The 12,834-nt window shown below is 36.5% G+C and overlaps 1 protein-coding gene across 15 annotated transcripts in view; it reads right to left on the bottom strand.

Annotated features, from left to right (window-relative positions):
* Positions 1-12,834, bottom strand: part of CDC42BPA (CDC42 binding protein kinase alpha) — a 322,452-nt gene that overhangs the window by 176,205 nt on the left and 133,413 nt on the right. The window lies entirely within an intron of this gene.

The raw sequence follows: 12,834 nt of genomic DNA on the forward strand, positions 1-12,834 counted from the left end.
TTTTCTAATCACAATCTAAAGATTAATTCTGGGATCCCTGGGTGGCGCAGCGGTTTGGCGCCTGCCTTTGGCCCAGGGCGCGATCCTGGAGACCCGGGATCGAATCCCACGTCGGGCTCCCGGTGCATGGAGCCTGCTTCTCCCTCTGCCTATGTCTCTGCTTCTCTCTCTCTCACTGTGTGCCTATCATAAATAAATTAAAAAAAAAAATAAAATAAAGATGTCCCAAGGACAGAGGAGTCCTTTAAAAAAAAAAAAAAAAAAAAGATTAATTCTGAAAAATTAAAAGGTTAAGCCCTCTCCACATATTCTACATGTAAAGAAAAATAAAGAATCTTCTATGAACATCACATACACAAAAAGAATTCTATTACCATGTGGCTAGGGTCATCTTTTCTTTTCTCATCTTTTTCCTTGACTTATTTATTTTATAACTAAGAAGTTTGTACTTTTTAGTGTCATTTACTTATTTCACCCATCTCCTGACCCACCTCCCCTCTGACAACCATCAGTCTGTTCTCTATATTCAAGAGTCTTTTTTTGTTTTTTTTTCCTCTTTGTTCATTAGTTTTGTTTTTTAGACCGACATACAAATGAAATCACATAGTATTTGTCTTTTTCTGACTTAACTTCATTTAGCACAATACTCTCCAGGTACATCCATGTTGTCACAATTGGCAAAGTAATATTCTTTTTAAGGCTAATATTACACTGTGTGTGTATATATATACACATATATGTACATACTTATACACACACACACACACACCTTCTTTGTCCATTCATCTATCGATTGACACTGTGGCTGCTACCTTAGCTTGGCTATTGTAAATAATGCTGCAATAAACATAAGGATGCATATATCTTCTCAAATTAGTGTTTTTGTTTTCTTTGGGTAAGTACTCAGGAATGGAATTGCTGGATCATAAGGTATCTCTATTTTTAATTTTTTTTTTTGAGGAACCTCCATGATGTTTTTCAAAGTGGCTACACCAATATACAAATCCGACCAACAATGCATGAGGTTTCTTTTTCTTCATACCCTAGCCAACACCTGTTATTTCTTGTCTTTTTGATCCTAGCCATCCTGACAGGTATGCAGTAACATCTCATTGTGGTTTTGATTTGCATTTCCCTAATGAGTGATGTTGAGCATCTTTTCATGTACCTGTTGACCATTTTGAAGTACCCTTTGAAAAAAGTCTATTTAGTTCTTATGTCCATTTTTTTTTATTGGACTGCTTGGGTTTTCTGTTGTTATAATGTTATAGGAGTTATTCATATATTTTAGATATTAACCTCTTACTGGATATATCATTTACAAATATATTCTCCCATTTAATAGGCTGCCTTTTCATCTTGCTGATGGTTTCCTTTGCTAGGCAAAAGCTTTTTGTTTCAATGTAGTCCCAAAAGTTTATTCCTGCTTTTGTTTCCCTTCCTTGAGGAGACATATCTAGAGCAATGATGGAGGTATCACAATCAAGATATATTACAAAGATTTAATAATCAAAGCAGTATGATACTGGGACAAAAAAAGGTCAATGGAACAGAATAGGGAGCCCAGAAATAAACCTAATTTTATATACCCAATCAATCTGTGACAAAGGAAGCAAGAATATACAATGGGGAAAAATATGGTCTATTCAGTAAACATTGTGAAAACTAGACAGCTACATGCAAAAAACCAAAACTGGACCACCTTCTTACACCATACGCAAAAATAAACTCAAAATGGATTAAAGACCTAAATGTGAGACCTGAAACCATAAAACTAGAAGAAAACATAGGCAGTAATCTCTCTGACATTAGCCATGGTGACATTTCTGTAGGTATGTCTCCTTAGGTTAGGGTCCTTTAACCTGAATGATACCTAAGGTCTCTATGCCTCCATTTTCCCATTTGCAATAAGAGGGTATTATTGAAGGAATTTGTGTGTGTTATACATCATAAATTGGCAAAAGCTGACCTAGAGGCTAAACCCAGCCCACTTTCCATTTTTGTAAGTAAAATTTTATTGTAAATAAAGTCACATCTATTCACTTATAAGTATTATCTATGGCAGCTTTCCCACTACAATAGCAGAATTGAGTAGTTCTGACTACAGACAGCATGGCCTTCAAAGCCTGAAAGATTTCCTACTTGGCCCTTTACAGAAAAAGTTTGGTGACATCTCTTGAAGATGACAGATGATGCTTAACAAAGAAAGGCAGATAGATGAACTGAAAATAACAACTTTTATAGGAAATTGGCTTCATTATCCTCAATGTTTGAATTTACCCCACTGTCAGGATGGTATATATATAAAAAGATATTTCTGTTGTTTGGAAACACCAAAGAAGTATATTTTATTTCTAGAAGGCATCTTAGAAATTACCTAATCTATTTTTAGATGAGTGTAAAAAGTGGATTTTATTCTTTATTTTTAAAATATTAAGCTATATAGTCACTACACATACTGCAACTGGCATATTTCTCAGATTTTAAAGAAGACCAAATAAATTACAGAAAAGGAAAACTGAAAGGATTCATAATCATCAATAATATTTTAGGCTATTTGAAAATAGGAAGTAGTAAAACTTAGACAAATAAATTATATTTATAACAAATAATAAGTGATGAAATGGAAATTATTTAACAGCACTGTATTGACACTCCCCAAGTATCCCATTACCCTTCCATATTATCCCCTTCATCCACTCCCCACAGGTTAGCAATCGCTGCCCTGGCATTTACTATACCTACACGTATTTTATATTATTAGTATATAATGTGTGTGTGTGTATATAATGTGTATATATATATATATACACACACACAACCATGAGACTATGTCTTTTTATATAATATAAAAAATATATTATAAATATATAATATACTTATATTTATAAATATATATTTATATATTAGTATATGTGTGTGTGTATATAATGTGTATATATACACACACACACACACACAACCATGAGACTATGTCTTTTTCTGAATCTCTTTAAACTTTATAATTGATGCCAAACTGTAACAAACTGTGTGTAACTTTTGAAACGTAGTTTTATTCTAATACTGTTTCTAAAACACATTACCCACGTTGACATACATTGTTCTAGAATGTTAGTTTTAATTGCTATATGGAATATTTTCATAGACCAAATTTATCAGTTCTCCTTATTCTAGAATTTAGTTTCAAACAACTTTAGATTGTTGTAAATTATTTTACTATTATACAAAATCCTGAAATGAATACTCTTACCAATGTCACCCAGTGCTCATCTATATGTAGAAGTGGAATTGCTATGATGAAAGACATGCACATTTTCAACTTTATAAGCACGAGTACTAGTAAGACTAAGAATCTTTTTACATTATCACTAGTTATCTCACATTCTTATTCTGCAAAAGGTCAGTTAATATCCTTTGTCATTTTCTTATACTGCCTGTGTGCTGTTTGTTTTTTGGTTAATATTCAGGAATTCTGTTTACTCAAACTTAGTTTACATGTGTTACAAATCTCCTCTCTCAACATGCAGGCTTGTTTTCCCACATTGTTTATAATGTCTTATTTGTAAAAAAAAATTATTTAATGTCAGTACAATCTTATAATTTATAATTTTTTCACTATTTTCAGCTTTATTGAGAAATAACTGATAAAATTGTCATATATTTAAAGTATACATCATGATGATTTGATATACACATGCACTGTGAAAGGATTCTCACTATTGAGTTAATTAACTCATCATGTATTCACTTTTGTTTTTCATGGGGGTTTTTTGTAAAACACTTTATTTCTACTCTCAGAAAAGTTCAGTTATGTAACACAGTTTTATCAATTATAGCCACATGTTAACAGTAGTTTCTTAGAATTAATTTACCTTTTTTTAATAAAAAAATTTTGTTTATTGGTGGGGAGGGGCAGAGGGAAAGAGACAGAGAGAGACAGAGAGAGAAAGAGAGAGAGAGAAAGAGAGAGAGAGAATCTCCAAGCAGACTCCTTGCTGAGCAAGGACCCCACCCTCACTCCCCTGATAAGGGGGCTTGATCTCACGACACTGAGATTATGACCTGAGCTGAAACCAAGAGTCAGATGCTCAACTGACTAGCCACCAAGGCTCCCCAAGATCTTATTCATCTTGTAACTGGAAGTTTGTACCCTCTTACCAACCTCTCCCTATTTCCCCAGACCCTGGCAACCACAATTCTACTCCCATTAATTTATGGTTTATCCCCTAGGAAATCTCCCTTACCTTCTCCCAGAGGTCATATGGATAATGTCCTATGTTTTATAAGTTTTAAAGTTTTATTTTTCAAGTCTCTAGTCTCCCTGGAATGAATGTTTGTAGTGTGAGATCAAGGCCCATCTCATTTCTTTCTGTCCCAACATCAATGACTGAATGACATCCTTTCACCTCACCACTGATTCCTATCACCACTTAGGTCATAAATCAAGTGGATCTGTTTCAGAACTTGCTAAAGCAAATTCCCTGAACAGTCTTCAGGGTAAAAGAAAGCCTATTAATAATCACCAGAACAACCATAATCTGAAACTGATCCAAGCAAACAGATACATGATCACCCTATGTATACACCTATACTAGACCAGTACCACAATATCTTAATTATGAAAGCTCTGTAATGACCTCTCTACACCAGGAGACCAGGTTTTTTAAAATGTCAGGGTTCTAGGTGAATGCCAGGATTAACTTAATATGTTCCATAGAATAACAGATTTTGATGGGAATCACAATGATTTTATATATTAAAGAACTGATTTCTCTATAAGACTCTTCCCATCCATTTTTACAGAATATCTTACTTAGGAGTATTCTTTTATGTCTTTCAATAATACTGAATGTTTTTTGCAGAAAAATTTTATCATCTATACAGCTATTATTTATCTTTTATTAACTATGTATCTATGTATTTATTTTATATATCTATGTTTTATGATCTATAGTTTTCAGTACCTTACAGTTTTGTTGCTATTGTGAATAGGATTTTCCTCAAAGAAGCATTCTCATTTGGTTTCCAATTTACTGGGAATGCTTCTAATGTTTCACTGTTAAGTATGATCCTTGGTTTAGATTTTCAGTAGAAATTCAATAATAAGGTATGAGAATTTTTTATGGACATTTTACAATTTTTTATTATTTGAGACAGAGAAAGAGCATGCATGTGGGAGAGAGAGAGAGACAGAGAGTGAGAGAGAATGAGAGAGAGAGAGAGAAAGCACTTGCAGGAGGAGGATCAGAGGGAGAAGCAGACTCCCTGCTAGGCAGGGAGCTGGACGAGTCATGGGACTTGATCACCCTGAGATCACAACCTGAACCAACGGCAGACACTTAACCCACTGAGTCACCTAGGCACCCTACTTTTTTTTTTTAATATACCATGTATCACAGAGTCTAAAATTTCATTGATTATAAAGATGCACCACTATGTCATGTGCCACTAAGAGAGAACACATGACTATAATTTCAGAAGTCATTTATTTTAAAAAGCATCCCAATTTCAGAGACATTAAATTGAAAAACAAGTTTGTCTTACTAGTATTGATAAATATAACATATACAGTGCTGAATTTGATTCAATTTCTTCTTTAGGACTTTGCTTTTATATTCATAAGTGATACTGTTCTATATTAACATTTTCTTCTTGTACTATCCTCAAGTTTTGTTATCAAGGTTTTACTATCTTCATAAAGTAAATGGCTTTTCAAAAACTTTCAAATTTTCTGAAAAAATTTATATAGAATTCAATTATTGCTTTTATTTTGTTTTTAATGATTCTATTTATTCATGAGAGACAGAGAGAGAGAGAGGCAGGGACACAGGCAGAGGGAGAAGCAGGCTCCACGCAGGGAGCCCAATGTGGGACTCGGTCTTAGGACTCTGGGATCACACCCTGGGCCAAAAGCAGCAGACGCTCAATCGCTGAGCCACCCAGGTGTCCCTCAATTACTGCTTTCTTAAAAGAGAACTTCTTCATCCACAAAACCATGTGGAGTAAAACAATGTCCCTAACACCTATATTGTAATAGCTCAAAACTGGGGGAAAAAAACTCAACTGGCTATCAACAGGTAAATGGATAAATTGTCATAAATTTATATAATGGAAAACTACTCACCAATAAAGAAAAATATATTATCATATACATCAAAATGAATGAATCTCAAAAACTTTATGTTGGTAAGAAGACATCAAACAGGGCAGTCCAGGTGGCTCAGCGGTTTAGCACTGCCTTCAGCCCAGGGCCTGATCCTGGAGACCCGGGATCGAGTCCCCACATCGGGCTCCCTGCATGGAGCCTGCTTCTCCCTCTGCCTGTGTCTCTGCCTCTGTGTGTGTGTGTGTCTCTCATGAATAAATAAATAAAATCTTTTAAAAAAGACATCAAACAGAAAAGAATACATGATGTACAATTCTATTTATAAGAAGTTCCAGAACAGGTAAAGAACTAAGTTATGGTGACAGAAACCAGAACAATTGGTGGCTGGAGAAACAGATGTTAACCAGAAAAGAGCACAAGGAAGTTTTCAGGGTGATAAAAACATTCTACATCTTGACTGCAATGATGCCAATACAGTCATATCCACTGTCAAAACTCACCACTGCACATTTAGCACTTGTGTATTTTATATGTATTTCAATGTTAAAAATAAAGGGGCAAAGGGTACAAAAAGCCTAAGAATATGAGATTGAAGTCTTGTGGAAGAACTTCCCATTACAGACTCAGTTTCTTTAAATGTTCTTAGATTATTCAGATGGTTTCCATTTCTTCTTGAGTATATTCAGTGGCTTACAGCTTTCTAATGCACACTTCATCCTTCATCCACATTTTCAAATTTTATTGGAGTGTAGTACTCGCTGTACTGTTCTTATCTTTTAAATCTACAACATACAGTTCTGTTCCTAATATGACCTCTTTATATCTTTTTTTTTTTGTCCTGATAAAAATAACACCTAAGGCTTATTTAGTACTTTCTATTTCCCATGCAGTGTTTTAAGTGACAGAGATTTTTTTAGATCAACAAGTAAAAACAATCGCTACATACGTAAGAGATGCTCAAAATGAAAAGAATAAAAATAAAATGAAAGAAAATCTGAGGGATATGAATACCATTATTAAAAAGCTTGGTATAGGGCAGCGCCAGTGGTGCAGTGGTTTAGAGCTGCCTTCAACCCAGGGCCTGATCCTGGAGACCTGGGATCGAGTCCCCACATCGGGCTCCCTGCATGGAGCCTGCTTCTCCCTCTGCCTATGTCTCTGCCTTTCTCTCTCTGTGTCTCTCATGAATAAATAAATAAAATTTTTTTAAATTAAAAAATAAAATAAAAAGCCTGGTATACCTGTATTTTACCAAGCAAAGTAAATTTCAAGGCAAAAACAAAATGCCATAATGTGATAAAAAGGATCCCTGAATTAGGATAAGCCCCATCTAACAAGTATGAATTTGTATATTCCACTTTCCGGGAAAGAGGAAGTGAGGGAGAATGCTGGTTTAATAATATAATCCCTTCCTCACCCCATCCTCCCTATCTGATGCAGGGCCCCAGGACCAGGGCTGCACCTGCAGGTGTCATAAGCAATAAATTCCACTTATGCCTTTAAATCCTAATGTCAGCATCCTTAAGGCCCTGATGGGATGAGTCACACCTTCATCCCATCTGGCAAAACCAAGATTGGCAGGGAGTATCGCTGGACTGCCTTGTTGAGACAGCCCACTAATTCTGTATCTCTATAACCCTATAATGAATGAAGGCACTGAGAGAGAGGTACTTGCAAGATGAGCACTGCTGCTGGCAATTTGGACTAGCACTGTGGTCAAACCGAACATCCCTTCCAAAGGTTGGAAAAGTTTGGGGAAAATAAGTGATAAAGAGAGAGAAGGAGGAATAATAACTAGGGATTAAAAAATGAATAAATGGGTTATGCAATGAGGCAAATCCAAGATTACACAGATACTTTGTGAGAGGCTCAGAGCAAAAGGTGTTATTGTCACCTAGCTTAGTAACACCAGATGCCTGAAGGGCTGAAGCCATATGTCGCCAAGAGCACTTCTGCTTTTGTTACCTGACACAGTCAAATGGAAACCTGTAAACCTGGGTGGCATTGCTCTGGGAAACATTTAGTCACACGATATGATGATGAACTAGATGGTTAACAGCTTAGTGGCACACTGGTAATACGCTAGTACTTTTCAGCTCTTGTTTTTCAAGTTACGCCTACTGCCATACTGCAGTATGGTGTGACATTGGCCTGGCTGGTTGAGATTCAGTTATACTATGTAAACAGGTCTTATGATAATACTGATAATTAAATGTGTTAGGAGATTTGATTAAAGCCTCCTCAGGATCTAATAAAATGATAAGCCTGAGAAAGAAATAGATCTAGCTAATCATGAGCTAGTCTATGCTAAAGAGTTCTGCACAAATTTATCATACAGCAGAAACAGTAGATTAAAGGGAGAAATAAGTAATTAATTAGTTCAAAAATATGAAAATGCATGTAATGACCTTATAGGATGGGTAACTGGTTAAATGATATATTCATTCTATTGCTGTGTAATATAAATGGTATACTAAATGTAGATGTCCAAACAACTGTGATCATTTTGCTATGAGAACACTTTGGGTTAAAGCCAGGGGTTGTCCTATGTCATGAAGAAGTAATCTTATCCAAGGTCTGGCCTTTGCTCAGCTACTGGGAGGTGATCTCTAGGCCACTGGAATATCATTCCTGATATGTGTATCTTTTGCCTGGAGACTCAGACCACCAGACAGGCTAACAATGTAATTTATGATGTAATTTATTTGGGCCACATGGTATCAGTTTTAACTCCAGGAGGGATAGAAACTAATGTTACTAATGTTTCCCATTCTCAGGGAAAGTTCAATCATGGAGGCAGTACATGATTGAGCCCCCCAAAAGTTCTGGAAACTAAATGTTCAAGTAAGCTTGCTTTGGTTAGCAGTCCTCATGGCACACTGTCACACACAAATGGCAGGAAAGCACAACTGTCCCACCTCCACAGGGAAAGGAAGACAGAGGCTCTCCTGAACTCTGCCGTATGCACTTATCTGGCTGATTGTAATCTGTTCCCTTTCCATGTAGTAAATTCTGGGAGTCCTTCTTGCCAATTACAGAAATTCAGAACTAGAGAGTTTACCATTGTCCTCTTCTATATTGAATTAGTTATCTCCTCTCTTCTGGACCAAGAGGCCTGATTCTTAAAGACCCAGGGGATAACAGAATTGGAGTGCACCCATTTGCTTTATTTCACATTTACACACAACAATCTCAGAATAAGGATGCCTGGGGGGCTCAGTCAGTGAAATGTCTGCCTTCAACTCAGGTCATGATCTTGGGGTCCTGGGATTAAGCCCCATGTCAGACTCCCTGCTCAGCGGAGAGTCTTCCTTTCCCTTTCCCCAGCTTGTGCTCTAATAAATAAAATCTTTAAAAATAAAAATAACACAACAATTTCAAAACAACATTATTTATACTAGCACCAAAAACCTGATGACTGAAAACAGCTGGAAAAACTTTCTATAAATTCTCCCAATTACCACCGACTTTTCTAGCCACACCATATGCCCATTACTAGAACATAAATAGCCATAAATACTGTTCTCTTACCCTCCTTACTCGTTTTGTTTCAGTTCTACATCCTACTTAATGAGTAACTCCAGTCCTTAAGTTGATGTCTCCCCAGTCATTTTGGTTTTCGGTAGCTCATTTTTGCATATTACTAGATTCTTCAGGAAGAATGCACAGGATTGATATTCCCAAGCAAGTTAACGACATTTGTGAGTACTCTTTATAGCTGGAAAAGTGACTGTGTTCCAGTTCTCTCTTCTGGGGTATCATAAATACTTACTGCATTTTTTACCTGTCATAAAGCTTTGTTGTTGAAAAGTCTAGTAATAAACTCATTTTCTTGCCACTTGTTCTTATAAGTGACTTATAAGTCACTTGTTCTTTTTGTCTCCATAGGATTTTTTCTTTAAAAAGATATTTTTAAAGGTCTATAATTATACTAGAATTTGTTTATGCTCCATCTCTGTGTTAGTTGTCATACATATTATATATTTACTCTCTGAATATCTATCAAAACAAATTTCTTTAAACAATCAAGTATTTAAAGAACCTAAGGGGGCGCCTGGCTGGCTCAGTTGGTGGAACACAAGACTCTTGATCTTGGGGTTGTATGCTTGAGCCCCATGTTGAGTGTAGAGATTACTCAAAAAATTTTTTTAAGAATTTAATCTTTAAAAAAAATACAGAATTTAAGAGAAAAAAGTCTTATATACACTGAGATGTTTTATTTTGCCATTTATTATGTTCTTTCTCTAAAACCCTGAGAGACTCCTAACTCTGGGAAACAAACTAGGGGTGGTAGAAAGGGAGGTGGGCGGGGAGTGGGGGTGACTGGGTGACGGGCACTGAGGGGGGCACTTGATGGGATGAGCACTGGGTGTTATTCTATATGTTGGCAAATTGAACACCAATAAAAAATAAATTTATAAAAAAATTACAAATAGAAATATATTAATATAAAAAAACCCTTATTTTCTTCTGCTGACACTTCTCTTCATTCTGAAATGCCATTAGCATTTCTTGGAAGATTCTTGAGCAATAAATTCTCTTGGATTTCATGTATCTGAAAACATTCTCTTAACTTTATTGCTGAAGGAAATTTTCATTGGGTACAAAACTCTAGGTTGATAGTTTTCTTCCTTGCATAAGCATTTTGTTCAATTATCTTTTAGCCCCTGTGGTCTTGATGAGAAACCAGAGATCTTTCAGATTGTTTTTCCCCTGTATGTAAAATGTTATTTTCCTCTAGATGCTTTCAATACTGTTTCACTGACTTTTTCTCATAAGTCGTCTTTCTGATACAGAAGCCATTCAGTGAATTTTTACTTGAGACACTGTTTTTTTATATTTTGAAGTTTTCATTTGGTCCTTTTTTTCTATTTCATTGCTGAGATTTTCTGTCATTTCATTTCAAACGTGTTTTCCTTTGTTTCATGAAGTATGTTCAAAATAAGTACTTTTTTAAAGATTTTACCTGATAATTCTTATAATTCAAAACTCAGTGACCTGGGTCATCCTGAGCTATCAGTCCACTTTTTTCTCGTAAGACAATCATAATTTCCTGAAGACTGAATAATTTTGGGTTATGCTATGTACACTGTGATTCCCTGTCAAAAATCCCTAGGAAATCTTGTTTTAGTTTTACCAGGCAGCCAACCTGGCTGAGATGCATACTCTAGTGAACTGTACAACACGATTGAACCTTGAACACAATATGCTAAGTGAAAGAAGCCACTCAGAAGAGACCTCTTATACAATTTAATCTATGTTAAACGTCCAGAACACATAAATCTACAGAGAAAGAGAGACTCATGGTTCCTTAGGATTGAGAACATAAGGGAACAGGGAGGTGAGAGCCTAAGGGTGCAGGGTTTCCATATGAAGTGATGAAAATGGTTTAAAATGGACTGAGATGATGGTTAAACATATCTCTACAGTGGGCGCCTGGGTGGCTCAGACAGTGAAGGATCTGTCTTTGGCTTAGGTGATGATCTCATGGTCCTGCGGTCAAGCCCTGCAATGGACTCCCTGCTCAGCAGGGAGTGTATTTCTCCCTCTCCTTTGCCTCTGCCCCTCCCCCTGCTCATGCTCACTCCCTCTTGCTCTGTTCTATTTCTTATATAAATAAAGCCTCTAAAAAGCCCTGTACATTTTAATTGACTGAATTGTATTGTAATGTGAATTATATCTCAATAAAGCTGTTAAAAAAGACTATTTACAATTAAATCTTAAAGCAATTTTTAATAAAGATCCCCTGAATAGGGCAGCCCCGGTGGCCCAGCGGTTTAGTGCCACCTTCAGCCCAGGCCGTGATCCTGGAGACCCGGGATTATGTCCCACGTCGGGCTCCCTGCATGGAGCCTGCTTCTCCCTCTGCCTGTGTCTCTGCCTCTCTCTCTCTCTTTGTGTCTCTTGTAAACAAATAATAATAATAAAAAAAAGATCCCCTGAATATCACTGGCAAATAGTATAAAAAGGTAGAGATCACTTTTCTTCCTGTAGGTGAAAAAAGTTTGGAAAAAAATTAGTACCGTATCAATAATTACTTAATAATGTGAATTATCAAGGATAACATCTAATGCTACTACGAGTATAGCCAATAAAGAAGTCTGTGAGGCAGTCCTGATGGCTTGGCGGTTTAGCACCGCCTTCAGCCCAGGGTGTGATCCTAGAGACCCGGAAATCAAGTCCCACGTCTGGGCTCCCTGCATGGAGAACTCTGCCTGTCTCTCTCTCTCTCTCTGTCTCTAATAAATAATAATAATAATAAAATGAAGTTCGGGATTTTTAGATCATTTTTTAAAACTGAAGGGTTTAAAATGAAAAGATAATTCTTTTTTTTAAGGCAGGGGAGGAAGGGCAAAGGGAGAGAAGACAATGAGAATCTCAAGCAGCCTCCACACAGTGCAGAACCCCACCTGGGGCTCAATCTCATGACTTTGAGATCACAACTTGAGCCAGAATCAAGAGTCTAATGCTTAACCAACTGAGCCACCCAGGCACCCCAAGAAAATTCTCCATTTTTAAAAAAAGATGTATTAATTTTAGAAAGAGAGAGACTATGCACATGTATGTGAGCAGGGAAAGGGAGAAAGAATCTTTGAGCACACTCACACTGAGCATAGAGCCCAATGCACGGCTCAAACTCAGGACCTATGATCATGCATGACCTGAGCTGAAATCAAGAGTCAGACGCTCAACCAATTGAGCCACCTATGCACCCCAAGAATTCTCCA

Source organism: Vulpes lagopus, chromosome 1 (genome assembly GCF_018345385.1).
Source record: "Vulpes lagopus strain Blue_001 chromosome 1, ASM1834538v1, whole genome shotgun sequence".
NCBI classification, from domain to species: Eukaryota; Metazoa; Chordata; class Mammalia; order Carnivora; family Canidae; genus Vulpes; species Vulpes lagopus.